Genomic DNA, 25,596 nt, shown 5'->3' with positions numbered 1-25,596 from the left:
GTGGGTGTGTTACGACAAGATCGGGCCTTGATTGACTTCCTCTAAACGATAAGAACGTAGGTGGGGTGTTCACTACATCAAGATAGTTGTTATCCAAAAAGTCCTCGAGGTGTTTCCCAACGTTGGTGGTTCTAGAGTAGCCCCATCTCGTGGATGGACTATTGAAATCTCCAATTATGATGGTACTTGGCTGGATTTGTTGCTCTACCAATTCCAATGCAGGTATATTATCTGGCGGATTGTATAGTAAGAAAAGGGTGACATGTTTCGAGTTTTTCCAGACTTCGACCTGGAACATTTCCAGTTTATCTCTATCCTTCATTTCGTGAATTATGTTAGTCTTGCATACTAGAGGGGTTTTGATTCCGATGATAATTCCTGACGCTACTTGTCGACTCCTCTTCAGCACATGGGTTGAATAGCCAACTGTAGGGTAGAGGTGAGGTGTGTCTGTAGCGGCTCCTGCCTCTACAATGACATATATATCAACGTTCTTTTCGAGAACGCTTCGTTTGAGTTCTAAAAACTTGCTGTTGCTTAGACCTCCAGCGTTCCAGAAGATGACTTTGAGGTCTGCGTCGCTGCCCTGAGAAGGGCCGTTTCGAGTAGGGATTCGTACACTCATGGATCAGCGCGCGTAAAGACAGATAACTACTAAACACTGTTAAACACCGGAAAATGTATTATGTGGGATATGTAGGTAGTGGGGGAAATCGGTATAGATTACTAAAACTGATCCTTAAAGGCAAAATAGAAGGCCATAAAGTGGAATAAATCAAGTTTCTTGGTTAAAAAACATTCGTGAATGGGCTCAAATATCAAATGCAGGACAATTAACTATTTACAAATGAAACTAAACTTCACAACAATATAATGTTCTGTTATTAGATTTAATTTATAGAACTGAATTAAAAATTATTATTTATTTCATATAGACATTATCTTTTTTTTTTTTTCAATTTTCGGATAATTATTCGTCTTGTTTAGACATGGTTTCTTGCGCTGTGGACTGGAAGGATCTTCTAATATACTGCATCAAAATCTTCAAAGTTGAAAAATACTCCTCAAATTTTCATCACATAATTTTAAATCAACATTATTAAAGTTAATAGCAATATCACTATTTTCTTGTTTGAGTTCTTGTTTTGAAAAACACAACGCGCTATAGAAATACAAATGCTAAAATATATAACTAAAGGATAAGGAGACAAATAAATGGATTATAGTAAAAGTAAATAGGAAGACTAATACGGCAATTTACAGGACATGAGGTCAGATATGGAGATGAAAGGTGGAATAATATATAGGGTGAGGCAGATAAAGGGCCTATTAAAAATATCTCGAGAACTAAAGGCAACTGAATTATGAAAATTGGAATAAGGGGGTTTTGAAGAGTGATCTATTTAATGAAAATATTTTCATCTATTTGGTACTTCCGGTTATACCGGAAGTTGCTTATAACTTCGTTTTTTTAAATTGGACACCTTGTATATTTTTACATTTTTTTATTCTCCTCGATTTCTTCTTTCTTAAAATATAAGGTTTTGTAATATTATACGGTGTAGGTTAAAAAATAATTACGTTTTTTTATTAATTTCGTAGCAATATTCACACCCTGTAGGATTGTAGTAGTTTGACATAATAAACTTTTTTATGTTCAAATGATTTTTAATATAGTCTACTATTGTTAACAATTATTAGTATAGCTAAATTTTTAATTTTAGTATACAAGGTGGGTCGAAACTCGGAATGAGTATTTTCTAAGTTTTCTTAAATGGAACACCCTATATTTTAGTATTGTAATGAAATGATATTTCATGGTACTTTTTTACTTCTTAAGCATTCCCTATACCTAACTGCTTTAATTTGTGCTTAATTGTTAATCGTACCAACAGTCTTAACTTCCTCGGTATTTTGATATCTCAACCATTATTGGCAATTTTAAGTATCAGTCTAGATTAATATGTATTTATTTCCAAAAAATTATTTGTGATTGAATACTTTCACGGCCAACCTAATACAATTTCACATATTTTGTGTTGCAATTAATGTTTGGTTTGAATCACCAATAACTCACAAAATAAAGCAGTTAGGTATAGGGAATGCTTAAAGAATTAAAAAGTACCATACAATAACATTTCATTACAATACTAAAATATATGGTGTTCCAATTAAGAAAACTCACAAAATACTCATTCCGAGTTTCGACCAACCCTGTATACTAAAATGAAAAATTTAACTATACCAATAATTCCTAACAATAGTAAACTATATTAAAAATCATTTGAACATAAATAGAGTTTATTATGTCAAACTACTACAATCTTACAGGGTGCGAATGTTGCTACGAAATTAATAAGAAAACGTAATTATCTTTTAACCTACCTTGTATAATATTACAAAACCTTATATTTTAAGAAAGAAGAAATCGAGGAGAAGCCAAAAATGTAAAAATATACAAGGTGCCCCATTTAAAAAAACGAAGTTACAATCAACTTCCGGTATAACCGGAAGTAGCAAAGAGACCAAAATATTTTCATTAAATAGTTCACATCTCAAAACTCCTATATTCCAATTTTCATGATTTTCTTACCTTTAGTTCTCGAGATATTTATCACTTTATCTGCCTCACCCTGTATAGTCGGTTCGCTAAACTCAGACACAACTGGCTAGTGATTTTAGTAAGTAATTTTGCCAATTTGGTAAAATTGGCAAAAAAAAATAATTACTAAATATTTAATAATTACTAAATAGTTAGTAATTTTGCCAATTTTGGCAAAATTTGCCAAAAACAAAAAAATTACCGACTAAAATCACTAGCCAGTTGTGTCTGAGTTTAGCGAACGGACTATACCTACTTAATCGTGTAGTGAACATCTTGGGAAAGCAGGAGAGAACAAGAAAGATCACAAATGAGAAGAATGCATTTGTTTTTTTAACTAATCAAAAAATGATTTAGTTTTACAAAAACTTTTTCGTTTAACATCTTTGCTATGAAGGTTCACTATCGTCAAGGGGATTATGAATTTTAAAAGCAGCTCTAAAAACTTGACAAGAACTACATCCAAGCCAGTCTCTCAAATTTATGAGCCTGGACATATTATTATGTATTCTTCTGGTTAGGTACGTAATTTTCCCTACATGATAGATCGTAAGTCAAAAAGAGTACAGTGGAACCCCGATAAGTCGGCCCCCGATAACCCGGAAGTCCGGCTAATAAGGGCCGATTTTTATCAGACAAACATTTCAACAATAAAAATGTATGTAATATAATATTTAAGAGATAATGGGTATTTGTGTAATTTGAACTACATATACGAAAGTAAAAATGACTCATGGCACACGACGTTCATTGTCGTGTTATCTGAAACAACAGGCACCTGCAGTAACCTTTATTTATTTCAAACTGTCTTAGCATTGTTTAAAAAAGACTAAAAGAGTAGGTATGCAAAAAATTCTTTTTTAAACAATGATCTTAGTCTTCACTATTATTAAATAACATAACATCGTTGCGAGAGACCGTATTGTGTGTAGTACAGTCGTATTGTTCGCTTCCGTTCTGTAATCGTTCGTAAATCTATTCAGATTTTGTGTTTGCGTGTTTTTTTTTTGTCTACGTTATGGCAACGAAACGTAAAAATGTTGTAGTGACAATGGAAAAGAAACTAGAATCATTAGGTAGAATTGATAAAGGCGTAATTGATTCGTAATTTAGATGTGTACTGTAGTGATGTTGATTATAGTTACTTTCTAGTATTCGTTACAAATCGTTACTTTTGTATAAAGTAATCATTTACAGTATTCGTTACTTTGATTACTTTTGTATTTGATTACCGGTAATCATATCGAGAATCGTATTTCTCAGTAGGTAGGTATTTTGTATAGGTATTCCGATATAACAACGACCTTCACCGAATGATTTGATTGCTATGATTACTTTTGTTACTTTTGTATTTGAGTACCGGTAATCATATCGACAATCGTATTTCTCAGTAGGTAGGTATTTTGTATACCTAGGTATAGATATAGATCTAGATAAAAATATAGGGTTTTCGCATTCAATCTTTGTTAATGACATACATTACATATTTTACCTCCATTATACCTCCCTCTGTTTCATCTTCTATCTTCTCCTCACCCTCACAGTGTGAGGCTCTGAGGCTCACACCCTTAACACGCTTCATACCGATAACGATATTCGATAACACTCGTACAATACCGGTCCCGTTATTTACTCGCTGGTATACGATTGGTAGAAAGTAATCAAGTGTACTGGTTGTAGATACAATAGTCGTTACTCGCTCTGATACGATTGGTACGAAGTAATAATCAGAGTAATCAAAGTAATTTGCCTCTCTGTATAGTAATCGTTACTTTCGGTATTCGTAAGTAACGAGTACTTTGTAACGAATAGATACTTTTTCAACATCTCTAGTGTACTGTGCATATAATATATTTCATGTTATTTCAATTATAACGAAGTTTATCTGTAAGTATACCGTATTTTATTAATTTTTACCATTTTTTTCGGCTAACTCGGATTTTCGATAACCAGGATCGGCCGCGGTCCCGATTAATCCGAGTTAACGAGGTTCCACTGTATTTTAAAAATTGTTTTCAACCTGGAGACCGAAATACCAAAATAATGTGGCTTCAGGCTGGAAGATCGACTACTGATCAAACATTTAATATTAAACAAATGCTTGAAAAGTATTTAATGTCCAACTGGTATATTATTTGACAACTAATGACATGATTTCGAAGTCAGTTAAATATGATATAATACCCTAGGGCGTTATTTTCAAAAATAAGGCCCTTGGGCATTGAATTTAAATAACTAGTTAAATACTGTCAAATTGACAAATAAAAACCTAAGTAAAACTAAAAACTATGGTTACCACATACCACATTTACGATACGACTATTGCTGGTAGGTAAATGTACTTATTTAAAAACTAATTAATTTAAAATTCATTCAAATTTTTTGCATATAAAGAAGAATTTAGTCGGACATTAAACGTTGAAAGTACCACGGGTATTATAGATAATAACGCTTTCCGTCAACGTATATACCTCAAGCGTTATTATCCTTATAATACCCTTGGTACCTTAATAACTATTAAGTATAATCAAGACATACATTATACTGAATTTACAATCAAGATGCAGTAGAAATAAACAAACCAAGACATGTTAAATGCTACTAGGAGCACTCCCGAATCATAATTTACAATGTATAAACTTTGGAAATCATGATTTGGGATAATTGTAAATTATGATTCGGGAGTGCTCCTAGTAGCATTTAACGTGTCTTGGTTTGTTTATTTCTACTGCATCTTGATAGTAAATTTAGTATAGATCTTTATATATTTCAAACAGGCTTATTATTGAATTAATCGTTCAATCTTATGGAATTTAATGGTTTATGCTGAGCATACTTTAGAAACTAGCTGTGCTAATGCAAATGTGTGTAAGTAACTTCTTTGCACAAGTTAGAATGTGAGGCACAAATTAAAATGCCTTCTGTGTAAATTCTGGACTGAGACAAGGAGATCCGCTGTCCCCATTGCTATTTAACCTGGTCATGCGAAAAATTTAGCCAAAAATCAAACCAGACATAACTGCTCGGGAGCCAAGATCCTTCAGCTTTGCCGATGATGTAAATGCAGTAGCACAATCAATTATTTAAAGGATATTTTCTCGAGCTTTGGAAAAGCTGCATTCATCGGTCTAAAAGTAAATGAAAACAATACAAAATACATGGTATTTTTTAAAACAAGAACGACAGCGAATAGGCTAATAGGCATAATGTTAACATAAACGATCATAACTTCGAAGTGGTTAAAGAGTTTATATCTAGGAGTAACTAACATTCACCAATGAAAACAAAGTAGAACGAGAAGTTGAAACACGAAAAATGGCGGAACGTCATGCAATGAAACATCTAATGAGACCAAAACTTTTCCCACAAGGTGCAAACATTCAGCTCCACAAAACCATAAAGGCTGATTTATATTAGAACGGGCCGTGCACGAAACGGCTTTCTTGCGGGACACGTTGAATAATCGTGTAATATGAAAGATATTGGATATAGTTTATAGTACAAAAGGACGGGGCGAAAACGGGGACGTGTGCTGTCTATTGTTCCCCGGCCGCATATTTACACATGCTAGCGTGTGTAGACACCAGGGTGTTGAAATCAGTTAGGGTTTGGAAAAACAGTACATTTACAGATGCTAGCGCGTGTTGACACCACGGTGTGCCGCGGTGTTGAAATCAGTTAGGGTTTGGAGAAACAGTACGTTTACAGATGCTAGCGTGTGTTGACACTATGGTGCTGAAATCAGTTAGGGTTTGGAAAAACAGTACATTTACAAATACTAACAGATTTGGACACCAGAGTGTTGAAAGCAGCTAGCTTCTTTAGTGGTTATACATGCATAGATGCTAACGGCTATTGACATTGATTTTATATACCTACTGCTGTGGAAAAATATTTAAGTGATTTAGGTATTAATAAATAATTAAACGTTGTTGGGATATAAACATTAATATATTAACACAAAAGAACAACATAAAAAATAATGTTGTTCTGAGGCTATTTCCTTGTGGCATTTTTATAATAATAAACTATTTAGATGGGAAATATGAATAGATAATAATACCCAAGACTTTACCCGTGAGGACTACTTCATTACTCACGGGTCATTACTCACGGGCTGAAGTAAGGTTCAAGTAGTGCATGCCACTTTTAGTATATTAGTTGTATATAAACCGCAGATAATAGTATATTATTCAACGAGCTTCATTAATGATGGCTATTACTCACGATGATGAAGTTTGCGGCACGAGCCGAAGGCGAGTGTCGTAATTCATCAGAGTGAATAATAGCCATTACGTGCGAGTATAATCCTATACTTTTTCTACGACCTTTTTTATTTTAATTAGTAAAAACTACTGATTATCAACTACTCGAGATTAAAATTATACAGAATTATAAAAAATGTAACAATGGTTGTGTATACTTTTACGTTTATACCTTGTTTAATATGTATGAATTTTGACCTTTATCATTTTTAGTGAGAGTGACATTAGCGCATTTGCTGTGTTTATTGGAATTTATAACTTACACTTATTGTGTTTATTTTATAAAGTTATATTGTCTTAAATATAATAGATTTAATAATAATTTAATATATTTAATATTTAATTATAATATTATTATAACATAGTTATATTATTATATTATATGATATAGTTAAATTTAAAAACGTACATTATAACTTTATAACATACGTCCACCAATAATAGCCATTTCTTATTTATTACATTGACAATAGGTACAAAGTGCTTAAAATTTTCGTAAACGAATAGAACTTGAATTGACTATTTCTTGTATTTTTACAATACGTAAGACAGTATTTGCCGTTTTTTTTTAAATTTTATAAAGCAACATTTATTTTTGTATATTATAATTTTAATCTCGAGTACCTAGCTGACAATATTATTTTTTTACTAATTAAAATAAAAAAGGTCATAGAAAAAGTATAGTATTCTACTCTCATGTAATGGCAATTACTCACTCTGATGAATTACGACACTCGCCTTCGGCTTGTACCGCAAACTTCATCGTGAGTAGTAGCTGCCTATCAATGCATGCTCGTTGAATAATATACTATGAAGACCTAAGTGGAAGAAGGGGGTATGTAACATTTTCTAAAATTTTGAGTTTCTTAGTGAATGAAGGTGGTATGTAACTTCACTATCATATGACACTTATACTGTATCTCTAAAAAGCTTAATAAGAGATATTCTAGTGGATGAAGGAGGTATGTAACATTTAAAATACGATTCTTGAATGGAAGAAGGAGGTATGAAATATTTTTCGTCTTTTTCAGGTTTAAATTGTTTATAACTCAAAAATATTAACTTTAGAGAAAAATTACAAAAGACCTTTTTTGTTTCCAATGATCAAAAGAACCTAAAATAATGTACCCGGGTTGAAAAAATTTATTTTTTTTAATTTGTTTAAATTTTTTTTTATTAAATGTAGCTAAATAACTACGAAATTATGGTATTTAGATGTAGGGAATATAATACGAAAAATAATCAGCATTTCTTAAGGACTTCAAAACGCAAAAATATACAGGGTGTTCCATTTAAAAAGAGAAAATTCATTAGATTTACAGAAAAACGGAAGTTCTGACAACAATGTAATTGTCACTATTATATCGGCCGCATTAGAAAACTCTTTGTCACCAAAATCTATAAAAAATCGTGCATGCCGTTTCCGAGATAATTGAGGCTTTCCATATATAAAACTCTGTATAAAAGTCTGTGTAATATACTCCATTTAATAATACAAGGCAAGGTATACGGAAGAAGAAAGGCCAGGTCGAATAAGAAAGTCATGGCTTAGACACCTGTGAGAATGGTTTAACACAGGGGTGGGCAAATACTTTTAAGCGCGGGCCAAAATGAAATTTTCAAAATGTCTCCCGGGCCGGAGACCTATAGGTCTTTCTCCGTCCAAGAAAGTTTTTTGACATAAATACTATAAGTATCATTTTAAAGCATTCGGACAAATACATTTGACTGTTAATAATAAATAATAGTAATAATCAATTGTCTTGCTTGTGTGTACATGCGAACAATTTGTTCTCAGTTCTTCTTCTTCTTTTTATATAGACATTACTCTGTCTGTTTTTCAATGTGCCTCCAGTAAGTTGTCATTCCATCTTTTTCGTGGTCTTCCCACTGATCGTCTTCCTATTGGGGAACCGTCTCTCGCCGTCCTTACTACTCTATTTGTTGTCATTCGGCTTATGTGGTTGTTCCATTCTACTCTTCTGCTTTTCACCCAGTTATTAATGTTGTCCACCTTGCATCTCCTTCGTATATCTGCACTTCTAGCTCTATCCCACAGCGTCTTACCATTGATTTTTCTCAATATTTTCATCTCTGCTGTTTCTAGCATTCTTTTTGTCCTTTCTGTATCAGGTCGTGTTTCTGACGCGTATGTCATTATTGGTCTGATGACTGTTTTGTAAATTCTGCCTTTCACTTCTTTTCCGAGGTTTTTATTTCTCCATATTGTTTCATTCAGGCAACTTGCGACTCTGTTTGCTTTATTCACCTGATCTTCCACTTCTGTTTCGAGTTTGCCGTAGCTGCATAGTGTGATGCCTAGATATTTAAACTCCATGACTTGTTCTATTATTTGACCCTTCAGCTCTAATTTACACCTTATTAGATCTGCTGTTATAACCATGCATTTGGTCTTTTTTGGGGAAATTGACATGTTAAATTTTCTAGCGGTTATATTAAATTCGTGCAGCATACGTTGTAAATCATCTTCACTTTGAGAGATTAGTGTTGCGTCGTCTGCATAGCAGATTATTTTAAGTTGTTTTTCTCCCATTTGGTATCCTTTTTTTGTTCTTACTTTTTATAATATTTTGTCCATGATCAGGTTGAACAACAGAGGACTCAGGGAATCTCCCTGTCTTATCCCTTCTCAGCTTCAATTATGGTCAGTTAGTTCTTCATCTACTTTTACTTTTATTGTTCTGGTAGATATTTTCGATCGTTTTAATTATTCCTAGAGTTCTCAGTTAAATTACGAAATTTTTAATATGGTCCATTATATTAAGCCATAAGAGCGATCCAGATAAAAAATTAAATTCAGAAATTCAAGAGCAGCCTTTTTGAAGATGAGGAAATTTCTGAGCAACCAAAGATTCAATATGCAAATCTGATATCGGATGGTAAAATGTTAGGTCAAGTCAACCATCATAGTCGAAATTCAAAGGTGTCAACTTATCTAGTATGGTCATGTAGAAGAAATGAACAACGACAGGATGCCAAAACAAATTTTAAAATGAACGCTAAGGAAAGAAGGGAGAGGGGAAAGCCGAAACAGTCCTGGCTGGGTGGCATTCAAAAGACAATGTCGGAAAGGAACGTTCACCCTGACGAATGCAACGACGGACGAAGCTGGAAACTGGGAGAACCCTATAAAAAAACCTGGATGATAATAAAACTGTTATGTCCACTCTATTCTTCTTTATTGGATTGTTAATGCTGACTTAGTGAGAAAGCTGGAAGCTTTTGAGATGTAGCTTTTTAGGAGAATTTTGAAAATACCATGGACCGATCATATTACTAACGAAATGGTGTTACACAGAATGGGAAAGGAACAAAGAACTTTGACCATCATTAAAGGGAGAAGGACAGCAAGAAGAAAGGGCACATACTAATAAATGATAAGTACGTTGTTGTAAGTTGTTGCAGCAGCTGATTATGAAGAGAAAAATGGAAGGAAAAGGGTCCTGGTAGACGACAAATTCCCTGGCCAAAAAATATTTGCGCCTGGACCGGGTTAAACATACAGACGCTTTTAAGAAAAGCAGAAGATAGAGATACATTATTTATATGAACACTACAAACACTAATACTGTTGATTTCAAGAAAATCGCATAAAAGAGATTAAGAGCGTAGGCGCAAAATTTCGGACCAATGATTTTTAAATGCATTCCTTTTTTTCGAATCGTGAGAAAACTAATAAATATTTTTGAAAAATTTAAACGCAGAATGAAAGATTACATTATTACCGAAGGCCAAAAGTCCCTTAGAATAAATTAAAAGTTTCTTTTGAAGGAGATATTTGAAAATAAAAATCACACTATTTTTTTTTCTTTTTTGTTCACCCCTGCGATTTACTAAAATAAGCATTGTAGAAGTTTTCAGGGACTTTCAGCCGTCGGCAGTATAATTTTCTCAGGATTCGAAAAAAATTAATGCATATAAAAAGCATTGCGCCTATGCTCTTAAAAAAAGCTTGCGGGATTTTTTAACGGGCCGGATAAAGTAAGCAAAAGGGCCGGATCCGGCCCGCGGGCCGCCTTTTGCCCACCCCTGATTAACAGATCCTCTGCATCCCTTTACCGAGTTGCCATTAACAAAATTACTATAGCCTTGTCAATATAAATGAGTCAGATTAAATAAATTATTAAAAGAATTTTTTACTAAGCAACAACATTTTTGTTTAATTTAGTAGTATTTTGTATTTTGACAACGACACCCGATTTGGGCATCGAAACGTTAATAAAACTTTTTTTTCAATTTAATTGTGTCTTATTTCCTAGTTTTTCCTATCTAAATAGTTAATTATAAAAATGCCACAAGGAAATAGCCTAAGAACAACATTATTTTGTATGTTGTTCTTTTGTGTTAATATATTATTGTTTATATCCCAACAACGTTTAATTATTTAATAATACCTAAATCACTTAAATATTTTTCCACAGCAGTAGGTATATAAAATCAGTGTCAATAGCCGTTAGCATATATGCATGTATAACCACTAAAAAAGCTAGCTGGTTTCAACACTCTGGTGTCCAAATCTATTAGTATTTGTAAATTTACTGTTTTTCAAAACCCTAACTGATTTCAACACCCTAGTGTCAACACACGCTAGCATCTGTAAACGTACTGTTTTTCCAAACCCTAACTGATTTCAACATCGCGGCACACCGTGGTGTCAACACGCGCTAGTATCTGTAAATGTACTGTTTTTCCAAACCCTAACTGATTTCAACACCGTGGTGTCTACACACGCTAGCATCTGTAAATATGCTCCCCGGCCCGTGTCGTACACGCTCCGTTCTAACATAAATCCGGCTTAATACTAACAGCAGTCACATTTGGAAGCGAAACATGGACACTAGCGAAAAATAAGTAAATAAATTTCTTTTGTGGGAAGGTAAAATCCTTCGAGTAATAGGTATCTGGTATTTGGAAAATTATTTCCAATCTGCAGAACGAACTATCAAAATAAGGCATTTAACATTTTGGTTAATTCTTATTTAGTAATAATGCTCAAATTTCTTAATATTAAAACAGCCATAATTTTTATGTCAAATCTTAATCGTTAATAACACTAATAAAATAAAAACGAAACAGGCAATCTCTTATTGCCTGCATGATTCTGATAAACTTTAAATAAAATAATTCAATTTGCAGCAGCCAGGACCGAAATAAAAATAATCTACATGCCCTTCAAATCAATCATGGCCGTAGTCGGCTTTGTTATATCGCGTATCTACATCTGATTTACGTAAAGTTTCCTGTTTGTGTATTAAATATATGTGCCTTCAGTATCCAGGTCGGTACATTACATACATTATCCAAATATATGTCCAATAGGTCAGGAAAATTGTCAGTCCAATAGTAGAGTCTAGTATGTCAGTCTCAATATTCGTCAGAGATTTGATCTCTAAAAATGAAATGTACAAACTGAATTTTGCTGAGAATGTCAATTTTGCAATCCAAAAAATATGCAAAAAGTTTGTCACTTCTACCCCGGTCTTCTTTCTAAAATCAACCTTGTAAGAGGGGAAACGAAAAACATCGATTTACCAAGAATCTGTACGCGTAGTGTCCTATCGACAAAAATAAAAGAATCAAAAATCAAAAATGCGTTTTAAAGGTGAAAAGTGGGGCTTTCACATGCAATTTTTGTGTTTTGCCGCAAATGAAGTCTAGGCCTAGATCCCGCATACCAAAAAATGTTTATTAATAGCAAGCTGAAAATTTGTTAATAGCTTAACGGTGTCTAGTCGGACAAACTTTGATATATGAGAACACTGGAACAGGAGAACACTGGAACACTAGCTACTGTGGTAGGTCGAATGACTATACTGGTAAGGTCATTCGACCTACCACAGTAGCTAGTTTCAACTACTTTGGATCTTGAGTAAGTAACCACATGTTTTAATTTTTCCTTACTTTTTAACAGTCAAAATTTAACTTTGTCATTCTTATACAGTGGTTTACTTATTTTAGACTTTAACCTGATGATGGACTGATTAGTCCGAAAACGTTTGTTTGTATCGTAACAGGGATGTACCCACTTTAAGTCCAACTTGGATATATTTTAGAAAAAAAAATTTAAATAAATTATATACCATCTACAAAGGAAGATTTTTACTTCTTTAGTATTTTTAGTAAATATATTATTTATTATAATTTTTGTCTCTTTGGATTTGTCTTCCTCGGGAGTAAGATAATAAAATATCTATTATAATATCTTTACACTTCACTTGATCTATTTGTCACCGTCATTTGTAATTATTTCCGAGATGTCACGTATACAGAGCGATGATAGCTTCGTTGGTAGAGCATTCTACCAGAGATCGAGAGGTCCCGGGTTCGAATCCGGACGATTCATGTTCTTTTTTTAATTTTTGGTTTTGTTTTAATAAAATTTTTTTGAAAGTGGTAGATAAGTAAGTATTAAAATTAGTTTAATATTTAAATAAAATACAAATAAACTGTTTAGTATATTTATTTCGTTAAAATTATATAACAGAAGTATAACTTCTTAGGTGCGTACAAAGTACACACACATTTTTTTTCTACGGAGCCGGAGTACGGTAAATTGGTAAATTGATGTTCTCCGTCCCCGTCCCGTGCGAGGGGCTTTTAGGGGGAAGCCTGAGGGTGTGACTGACAAACGTTTTTGCATCTTTTTGGGGTCCAAAATTGACATTTTCGGCAAAATTTAGCTTGACCGTATGATTTTTACAGGTTTAGTGGCATTTTCTTTTATGACGACCCGACTAATTAAATCAGTGAGATAGACAGAAAATATAGTACGCCTATAACCAACATGCACTATAACACTATAACAAAGGTGCAATATGGCTTACTTAAAACACCTTTTCTTTATTGTACTATAATAATACAAACTTTACTGGCGTGTAGCATGGGAGCCTAATTTAACTGAACTATTATAATCATATGTTTATCGTAACATTTAGTGATTTAGTGATCCGATAACAGCCTGTAATATTTTAACGGTAGCCTGATAAGGAAACAACTGACTTAGGAAAAAATTGTAATTGTTCTGTTCCTTCCTCTAGTGCAGAGGTTCTCAATCTGTGGTACATGTACCACTGGTGGTACATATCATTATTGGCGGTGGTACACAAAACACAGAAAAAATTAAAATAGTAGTACTTAGTAAGTGTTGATAATACAATTTAAAAATATAGGTGGTACCAAAAATAATAAAAGTAGGTGGTACATCACTCAAAAAGGTTGAGAACCGCTGCTCTAGTGCTTAGTTGGATAAGATCATAAAGAAAATAAGGTTTCACACGGCGCGCGACCGGTTCTTGTCCAGTCCCATGTTCCGCAGTTTTCATATATCCGGTCCCGCAGCTATTTTCGCAATCCCGTCCCGCGACCCTCAAAGCTAACTTAAACTTTCATATTTTGAAAGCAGTGTTGACAAAAATGGAGCCGTTCGACACAGACACTTTCATTGCTGCAATTCAAATTCCTTTGTCTGGGCTTTCAAAGGAGCAACAAAAGTAATGTTTCTTCGTTCGAATTCATAATTAATCTGATTGTATAACTGCATTTTGTCGCCGCTGTTAACTACAAAAAGAAGTCGATCAGACTTTCCTGTCGACTTCGACTTCAAAAAGTGGTTCGTCTGTAAGCGGCCTTATACAGAGAGGTCCTAAATTATGGAATAAATTCATTTTCTCTAAAATGGACGACTTTAAAGAAAAATTCCGAAACAGATCGATTGTTATTTATAAATTACAATTTTTTGGCATATATTTCATACTAGTAACGTCATCCATCTAAGAGTGATGACGTAATCGATGGTTTTTTTAAATGGGAACAGGGGTAGTGTGGCACCTCATTTGAAAGGGCGTTCAATTCTCTATACAGTAATATAAATACTAATATCATTATTTATACAGGGTGGCCAAAATAATATTTTTTGAATTAAATTAATTGACGAAAAAAGGAGAATGTATGCAATTTATTTAACTCAAAATACATTCTGTTGCTGTCAGAAAATGGAAAAAAATGTTTATTTGGCAAATAAACATTGCTTTTCGCTTAAATTAAATGTTCAAACTGCCAAGAGGTAGGTGGGAGGCTGTTTGTGATTTAATTTAAGCGAAAAGAAATGTTTATTTATGAAATAAACATTTTTTTCTATTTACTGACAGCAGTACAATGTATTTTGAGTTAAATAAATTACATACATTCTTCTTTTTGCATCAATTAATTTAATTCAAAAATTATTTTTTTGGTCACCCTGTATAAATAATGATATTATCGTTTATATTTCTGAATATAGAATTGAGCACCCTTTCAAATGAGGTGCCACACGGCCCCTATTCCCATTTAAAAAAATCATTGATTACGTCATAACACTCAGATGGATGACGTCACTAGTATGAAATATATGCCAGAAAATTGTAATTGAAAAATAAAAATCGACCTGTTTCAAGATTTTTCTTTAAAGTCGTCCATTTTAGAGAAAATGAATTTATTCCATAATTTAGGACCTCTCTGTATAAATATTATTTCACCCCATCCAAGTATAGACAAGGCGAAAACGACGGGTCCGTTGGAAAAAATATTCCCATGAGATTTTTTTGCATAATCACATTCGTGAGACGGTATACCGCAAGCACCGCAAGGTTGCCACAGGCGTTACAATTTTTGAATGACGCCAAATACGATTTTAGTCTCATAAAAATTCCATACTGAATGATAAGAAGTATTCACTTTAAAAATAAAGAAATAATCGATCTTTTTTAGTAAATAAAAATGTGTTTTTGTTAAAGATTTCTATTTTGATCCTAATCTTACAAAAATAATAAATAACCTACCGTTTATGTGACCTATTAGCAAGTCGAAAACGATGGGTTCGTTGGGAAAAATAGTCCCATGAGATTTTTTTGCATAATTACATTCGTGAGACATCCCAGAATAAGGTTCAAGAAGTCGCCCACGTGAAAAGTGGTTCAATTTTTTTTAACAATTTTTTTTAATCAAATTGTAAAAATCAACATTTTTGGCTCGGACATTTTTTTTGTAGGTTTTTTGGACCATTCTGGATAAAAAGGTCTCGTATAATTTTTCTCTAAAGTTGATCGTTTTCGAGTTATAAGCAATTTAAAATTGAAAAAAACGAAAAATGGCGATTTTCAAGGCTTAATAACTCTGTTAAAAGTTATTATTATGAAAGTCAGAAAGTGATTAAATCAAAGTTTAATGTCCCCCTACAAGATCCCGAAGAAATTTTTGTCATTATTTCATTACTAAGCTGTTGTTATTTTTAAGTAATAATAATGAGCGCCATACACGTGGTAGGCGGCCGTAAATGTGAGTGCAAGTAAGATGCACAATTGGACTGCCGGAGTGGCATCTCTCTCGCACTCAGTATTTACGGCCGGCTACCACGTGCATTGCGCTCAATATTATTACTTAAAAATAAAATATACTAATAATTGCTTAGTAATAAAATAATGACAAAAATTTCTTCAGGATCTGTAGGAGGGGGGGGGGGCGGCATTAAACTTTGATTTAGTCACTTTCTGACTTTCATAATAATAACTTTTAACCGAGTTATTAAGCCTTGAAAATCGCAATTTTTCGTTTTTTTCAATTTTAAATTGCTTATAACTCGAAGACGATCAACTTTAGAGAAAAATTAAGAGACCTTTTTTATCCAGAATGGTCCAAAAAACCTACAAAAAAATTGTCCGGGCCAAAAATTATGATTTTTGCAATTTGATTAAAAAAAATTGTTAAAAAAGATTTGGCCCACTTTTCACGTGGGCGACTTCTTGAACCTTATTCTGGGATGTCTCACGAATGTAATTATGCAAAAAAAAATCTCATGGGACTATTTTTCCCAACGAACCCATCGTTTTCGACTTGCTAGTAGGTCACATAAACGGTAGGTTATTATTTATTATTTTTGTAAGATTAGGATCAAAATAGAAATCTTTAACAAAAACACATTTTTATTTACTAAAAAAGATCGATTATTTCTTTATTTTTAAAGTGAATACTTCTTATCATTCGGTATGGAATTTTTATGAGACTAAAGTCGTATTTGGCGTCATTCAAAAATTGTAACGCCTGTGGCAACCTTGCGGTGCTTGCGGTATACCGTAATTGTACATATTAATACACTTACTTTAACTTTCTTAGTAAACTAAGTAATGATACCGAATTATCTATTGCTTGACTGGTCGCAGGGTGATTTCAAGTATAATGATTTGTGATTTGTTCGATTTTCTAAAAAAAAAATAGTGCGACACATGTTTTTATGGTAAAACTAAGTATGGATCTCGAATTTGATATTACTGTCTGGTCTCGGGGTGGTTCAAATCAACCCCTGTAGGGTTGATTTGTTCAGTTGTTTGAAAAAAATAGGCGCATGTTTTTATACTAAAACTAGGTAAATACAGATCCCGAATTTTCAATTATTGACTGGTTTCGGGGTGGATTTTATCACTGCAGGGGTTGATTTCTTCAGTTATATAGCATTACGCTATAATTACTATTTCTGCTAATTTTATTTTTTTCTTAATTTTTAAATATTATTTCTCAAAATCGAAACGACGTTAGTCATTCAAAATTCACATGTAAATAAAAACGGAATGTATCCTTCACCATCTGTTTTTCGTTTGTGCGGTGTAACAAACTGCACCCTCATAAATTAAGAACTATATCAGACAATTGTGTCAACTCACTAATGCATTCAAGGGCGTTTTCCTAAAACTGCAAAAGTATACGCCAGACCTAAATGATTTATTGTCATCTGGTCAGAGGGAAGAAACAGAAACAGATTATCGTTGTGGTTTTCTTTTTAGTCACGACACAGCTGGTGAACGATTCACACACCAATCGTTCGGCCCTTTTCCGAAACCTAAGCGCAATACCTTTTTGTACCAAAATAAATAAAATATTTATTATTCGTTTTATTACATTCATTTCAATTAATTCCGTCAACATCACCACCCGAATAAATACACTGATACATCTTTCTATGGTAATGGTAAAATTAGATATAAATTCAGAATTTTCTATTATTGACTGGGTTCGGGGTGGTTTCATCCCTATAGGTGTTAATTAAATTTAATTAAAATTAAATAATCAAATTAAATCATATTAAATCAAATTACATCAAATTAAATCAAATTAAATATCCACAATTAAATTAAATTAAAATTAAATAACGCTGAATAAAATTAAATAAAAATAAAATCAAGTACCGTTTGTTCATCAAGATGAGCACCGAACGTGTTAAATAGAAAAATTAAATCAAAACAAATTAATTAAAATTAAACAAAATTAAATAACCTCAACTAAAATTATGAAATAAGACTAAATAAAATTCAATAAAATTCAATCAAATTAGGTATATAAAATTAAATAAAATTATATAAAATAAAATAATATCTAAAGTGCGGATTTTGGGGGATATGCGAGATGCGAACTATATATTAAAAAACAACTAATATCCCTCATTCAATTTCTGGGAACAATGGGGTTGTTACGAATACCTGAAAAATTCCAGGAAAGGTCAAATTTAAGTATGCCATCAACACTACACTAATACTCAGAAATGTTTTCTAGATGAAAGGATATTAGTTACAGTTACAGTACATATTTAAAATAAACCTATTTTGTGCAGCTATGAAATTAAATGACTTCATGTGGTGAGTTGATCACTCTAATAATAATAGAGGGATTAATTATTTTATATTCTTTTGTATGACATTCTTTTATACGCCATAACATATTCATCAATTGGATTGACTCTTGAATCCATATCCTGTTTCCTGTTCCAAGAATTTGTGAACCAACGAACTGGACTATTAATGCGGAAGATCCAATTCAACACTGCATTAGTGTCCTATTTACCTTTGGACCCACAATCTACCCCAATACCCCAATAATTTTAAATACGACTTAACGACTTATAGGTTGTAGAGCACAAAAAATTATACGTATTCTGCCGAAAATTTCACAAAATCCATTTCAAATATTTATTAGATTATTTCTAATTGTTAAATCGAAAGGAACCATGAGTATTATTGTGGTTTATAAATGAAATATCTATGTAATATTTTCGCTTGCAACTTATTATGGAAAATAGTGTGTTATTTCCCAATCAATATCAAAATACTACAGCAAAATCCAAATCTAGGTTAACCCTACTGAAAAAATCTAATAAATGCAGATCAATAAATGCAATAATCTGCAATAATTATATTCTCTCGCCGACAACGTATAATTTATTAAGAGAAAGTAACCTATTATACAAACAAAAACAATAACAAAATCGATACACATACCTCTGATGATGAAAGATTTCCCAGCAACCTAGGATTTCTAAATGGTAACAGGGATGACAGTGAATAAAATCGTCACTTGTGAACAATACACTTTATTGTTTATTAATTATAACACAAAAGGACGAATTTAACCGTTAACAATACAACAAAACTCGATCGCCAAAGTCGTCAACACGAAACAAACTGACAATCAGAATCAGCATGTACATGTACAATAAACGTGAACATGAACGGTAGAACGGTGGTTTCGTGGTTTGGATTGTAGTTTTGCGTTGCCTACTGGCTTACCGCTTGTCCGCTTACCTTTACTTTTGCGGTGTTGCCGCAACGGTGTTATATCCTGGAAGTAGAGTATGGCAAAAATGAATGGAATAAATTCACTTTTTCGTGAATGGCGATTTTGGAAATAAATCTTGAAAAAATCTTTTTTTGTGTCAATTTGATTTAAAAAATTTAGTATTATTAAAACTTTTTATATACCTAATTCTCTTTCTTGTTCTTTGTCTCTTTGTCCGGGAAAATCGATTTTAAACATACTTCCCTACTATATAGCTAGAGATTTTCAGAATAGCTCAGAACTCAATGACAATGCAATATTCAACAGTTTTTACATGGATGTATTGAATTTTATTATTCCAAAAAATCATAATTATTTTAATACTGTTGAACTAGAACTTATCTCCATACCTAATGTCAAATATGGTTTAATGGCTAGGATACGTGGCTTTCACCCAGGAGGCTCGGGTTTGATTCCCGGTACCATAAATCCATTTTGTTTTTAAAATTGACATTTTGATTGAAAAAGAATTGTTTTTATAATACTTTTTTTATGTTGTGTCCTATAAATAATAAAACGTTATATTATAATAAGTTTCTTTTCTATAAAAGTGTAATTATTCCTTTCATTTGCACCATACTGTATTAGTTATTTAACCAACAAGTGTATTAATCAGGGCGATTAACAATTGAGATATTTTAACGTGTGAGCGACGCGAGCGCGTTAATGTTCGAGAGTGTTAATCGCCATTTTAATTCACGAGTTCGTTACAAAACTTTTCCGTCGACCGTACTTTTCAGAAATAAAGATATATCCATCTTTTGATTTTTCAAATACACAGAATTTTAAACAATAAAGTAAATAATGACATACAATGACAGATAGTACTAACAGCGGCTACTCGATTTTAAATTTTTTAGTGGGAATATAAATAGGTATATGTTTGGTTGCCTACAACACAGGTCACTGCCAATCACAGAGCGTTTAATTAATTTATGCAAGCAATGTATGTTGTGTTGCCTATAATGAAATGAAATCGTTCATTAATAGAAAATCATTCATTAATAGGGGTCATTAATCAATGATTTTGAGGGTGTTAAAATTGATCATAAATGGACGGTCGACGGAAATAGTTATTTAACCAACAAGTGTATTAATCAGGGCGATTAACAATTGAGATATTTTAACGCGTGAGCGGCGCGAGCGCGTTAATAGTCGAGATTTTTAATCGCCATTTTAATTCACGAATTCGTTACAAAACTTTTCCGTCGACCGTACTTTTCAGAAATAAAGATATCTTAGTTTAAATTTTTATTTACTTAACGATAAACAACAATTTGAGACGTACAATGACAGATAGTACTAAGAGCGGCTACTTGATATTAAATTTTTTGGTGGGAATATAAATAGGTATATGTTTAGTTGCCTACACCACAGGTCACTGCCAATCACAGAGCGTTTATTTATTTATGCAAGCAATGTATGTTGTGTTGCCTAAAATGAAATCGTTCATTAATAGAAAATCATTCATTAATAGGGGTCATTAATAAGTTATTTTAAAGGTGTTAAAATTGATCATAAATGGACGGTCGACGGAAAAATTCTTTTAATGGCCGTCATCAGCATGGAATGATACAATTTTTTTATTAAAGTACACCGTTTTTTGACTCTAACTTATTTCAATGGAAAACTACAATGTTCAATGTTGTTCTATTTTTATTAAAAAGAAAGTATTGTTCAATGAGAGATTTATTGTCTGATTGTTAACAAAGAAGACAAATTACTGTAATCATTAAGTTTATTGTAATTTTAGTTTGTTCACAGTATTACAGTAGCGGATTTACGGAGGAATAGGGGAAATCCCCCAAAGTAAAATGTCTAGAACCGCCACTGCGGTATTATACATGAATAATTATAAGACTTACGATAATTATAAGACCATAAGAAACGAAACACATGCACTCGTAAGAAGAATAAAAACCGATCACTGGAAACGTTTTTCGAAAGAAATGGAACATGATTTTTATGGTCTGCGAAAGAAAATATGGCGCTTTATAAGAGGTCAAAAAACGGAGGTAAAGGTACTTAATAGAACCAAAACAAATAGAAAAGGATACATAGTTTGACTATCTAAAAAATCTCTATGCAGAGGAAGATTAAAAATGACGCTAGAAGCAGAAACACAAGAAATCACCACAAATGGAAAAGTTAATACTTACATAATTTTTACACAGGAAGTTCTAAAAACACTTGAAAAGCTAAAGAACAGAAAAGCTGCAGGTAAAGATGGAATACCAAACGAATTACTGGAGCAGCTATAACAGAACAATTAACACAATTATAAAACACAATAAAATACTGGAGGAATGGAGAGCTAGCGAACTAATTTTACTTTTCAAAATTGCAGAAAAAACAGCCAGAAAACTACAGAGGTATAAACCTACTAAATACTACCCTTAAACTGACAACTAAAATTTTACCAGAACTAAATGGACAACAGGGTTTTCGTAGTGGAATATCGTGTACAGATGCAATATTCGTCATAAAGCAAATTACTGAGACATCACTAGAGTATAATAGACCAGCATTTATGTGTCTGATTGACTTGAAGAAAGCATTTGACAGAGTTGCTAACACTGGTTCCACAAAAACACCACAGCAAAGATAATATTCAGAGGAACAATTTTCAATGATTTAAACTAAACAAGGGCATGAAACAGGGAGACTATCTTGAGGATATGATTTGTCTTGTCGCGTATTGTTACTTTGATGCAAAAAATTCAGGTGAATAGAGTTCTTTTATTGAGAGTGTAAAAAAAATCTACAAGCATTGACCCTCTTTCATTTCTTTCTCCATAGCCGTAGTTTCTCCATACTCCGAGAGTATTGGATGCAAACAGCACAAAACAGAAATGCATGGAAAAGACTGAGGGAGGACCTATATCTAGCAGTGGATAGATCCGGGTTGAATGATGATGATGATGATTGAGAGAGTTTCATATTCAATTTTAAATATGAATTCCATGTGGTATTTGAAGGTAAATTTTAGTCTTTCAATTTGTTATTCATCATCATCATCATTAGCCGTGGTAGAGCTCTAGTTGAGCATCGACCTTTCCCAGTCTATTGCCAATAATTGCCAATTTCTCGCCGATCTTTCCCGCGTTCTCGTCCACACCGTCCCTCCATCCTCCATCTCCTTCTCTCACCTCCGTTCCACCTCCCTCTAGATTGCGCCCGTTACTTTTCTTAGTACCTTGTTTACGATGACGGGCAGATATATGATATATGCGTCTATTTTGGAGATGGTCCATGTTTCTGACCCATATGTCGGCACTGCTAGGACAAGTGTTCTATATATTGTTAGTTTGGTTTTTGAAGTTATACTTCTTTAAGAGCGATTGAGAGTGAATGTAAATGTGCGCGAAAATTCATCAAAATATTTGGTGCCACGTTTGCTCTCATTGGGTATTCCAATGACATGTCAAAAATTATCCAATATGGCGGCTGTGGTTAAAGAATGCGTTGTCATTTTTATTATTATGGTTATGGTTGTTAAGTTGTGTTTTAAAAGTTGTGAGAACAGAGACAAAAGTGAGTTTATAGTTGTATTGACTTTTTAAATAGTTTTTATATATATATATATATATATATATATATATATATATATATATATATACTTTGGACTTATTAATATACAGTATGGTACAAATGAAAGGAATAAATTCGTTATTTCGTAAACCGGCTACTTTGAGGAAAAATTCCGAAACAGGTTGATATTTATTTTTAAATTATGATATTTTGGCATATATGTCATACTAGTGACGTCATCCATCTGGGCGTGATGACGTAATCGATGATTTTTTAAATAAGAGTAGGGGTCCTGTGTTAACTCATTTCAAAGGTTATTCAATTTTCTATTCAGTAATATAAATATATACATAATTATTTATACAGGCTGTCCAAAAAAAAAATTTAATTCAATTATTTGACAAAAAAAGAAAAATTCATGTAATTTATTTAATTCTAAGTACATTTTATTGCTGTTAGAAATCAGAAAAAAAATGTTTATATCATAAATAAACATTGCTTTTCGCTTAAATTAAATGTTCAAACTTCCAGGAGTCATGTGGCTGGCGGGAGCTGGCTAGAACATTGAATTTAATCGAAAAGCAATGTTTATTTGTGAAATAAACATTTCTTTCTGTTTTTGTGCAGCAGTAAAATGTATTTTTAATTAAATACATTACATACATTCTTCTTTTTTTTTGTCAAATAATTGAATTAAATTTTTTTGAACACCCTGTACAAATAATTATATAAATGTTTTTATTACTAAATATAGAATTAAATGACCTTTCAAATGAGCTAGCACACGACCCCTATTCCTATTTAAAAAAATCATCGATTACGTCATCACACCCAGATGGATGGCGTCACTAGTATGACATATATGCCAAAATATCATAATTTAAAAATAAAAATCGACCTATTTCGGGATTTTTCCATAAACTCGCTGGTTTACGAAATAACGAATTTATTCTTTGCATTTGCACCATACTGTCAAAAAAAAAAGAATGTGTGTGTATATACTTTGTACGCACGTTAGAAATTATACTTCTATTAAAATTGTGTAGAAAATCTAACGTTTTTTAGATTTTCTACGATTCCTCAAGAGAAAAGCAATTGCTGGAACGCTCCAGTTCGTCAAAATATGACGGATTAACATTATTTAACGATAATTTACCATTTTTAATGATTTTTAAATTTGATGAAAATACAGCAGAAACTCGAAAGGTTATTATTTTAAGTATTAAAATTATTTTAATATTTAAATAAAAATACAATTACAGTGTTTAAAATATATTTGTTTCGTTGAAATCATAAAAATAGAAGTATGATTTCTTACGTGCGTACAAAGTACACACACTCTTTTTTTTTTATTAAATTTCCGTTTTTTAGCAGCTTGTTTAGTTCAATTTGTTATTATATGTTTAAACAGTGATAGTAGTACTAATGGACTTTATTTGTTATTACATAATAATCAATTAATATAATAAATTTACGCTCTAGAAATAATCTCTAGTATCTTTCGTTAAAGATCAGTTATTAGACGAGAATCGGCAACATAGCATAAAATGAGAAGTCGATAAGCACGCATTGGCAGTTTGTCAACAAATTCTAAGCGGCAAAATAATTTTATAATCAAATCAAAGCAAAATCAAAGGTGTGTCAAAAATATCAAGTGAAGGTGGATAGTTAAATCACGTTAAATTAATGTAAAAATTTTAAGGGAGGTAAATTCCTTTATACATACACCATTCTACTAGTTTTATTATAGGTATACCTTAAATTCCTTTGAACTTCTTAATTCCTATAAAATTCCTTTGAAAGCCTCTTTTTCCTTGGAGCTGCGTTTTCCAATGTGTATGAAGTGATTGTGTGGTGCACATTGAACATTTTAATTAAAAATTAAAATTGTGTAGCACCTGCAATTAGCAAGACATTGTTGAAGGCATGTTGAAAAGTGGCTTAAGCTTAAGGGATAAAATATGTGGAAATGTAAAGAATATTGGCGTGCACAAGTCCACATCAATAGGTGATGGGTCATTCTTTTCTGGAAGCCGTCTGGCCCTTTCGCAGCTAATTGTATTGCACCATGGGTTTACAAATGACTTCCCCAAAAACTAATTTGCATAAGTATCTACAAGGAAGCACAAGTGGGTACCACCACTGAATAGTATGGACTGGTTGGTGCAATTTCGGCAGATATCTTCAGCAGGATCCCGTGGAACTAGGGTAGGAGGATTCGACGAGAATGGAAAACCCTGAACCGCGGAACTCAACGAATTCTATTTCTTTCACAGGAAGTACCAACTAGGTCAATACAGAAGAGAGCAATAGATTTTTGGGGGAATTGAAAGGAACAGTGGAAAACTTGTTCCTTACACCAGTTCCAGCACGAGATGAGACTACATTGCTGCCCATTATATCATAATGGTCTGCTTATTAACATAAGGTATGTTAATATTACAAATATTTAGTCCTAGAATAAAGTTATATTCTTTTCAGAACAATTCTACCATATAACCTATTAAAAAACTACGGCAGCAACAAATTTGGACCATACAG

At 32.6% G+C, this 25,596-nt stretch overlaps 1 protein-coding gene across 8 annotated transcripts in view; it reads right to left on the bottom strand.

Annotated features, from left to right (window-relative positions):
• The window catches only part of LOC126892895 (phospholipid transfer protein C2CD2L), a 254,093-nt gene extending 234,679 nt beyond the window's left edge, over positions 1-19,414 (bottom strand). For all 8 annotated transcript variants that reach the window (XM_050662719.1, XM_050662718.1, XM_050662721.1 and 5 more), the window contains exon 1: positions 19,188-19,414. The gene's annotated coding sequence lies outside the window, so the exon portion shown is untranslated. The remainder of the gene's footprint in view (positions 1-19,187) is intronic.
• Positions 19,415-25,596: the final 6,182 nt, after the last annotated feature.

This window comes from Diabrotica virgifera, chromosome 9 (genome assembly GCF_917563875.1).
Source record: "Diabrotica virgifera virgifera chromosome 9, PGI_DIABVI_V3a".
Classification (NCBI taxonomy): Eukaryota; Metazoa; Arthropoda; class Insecta; order Coleoptera; family Chrysomelidae; genus Diabrotica; species Diabrotica virgifera.
This window is presented reverse-complemented; position numbering and strand designations above follow the sequence as displayed.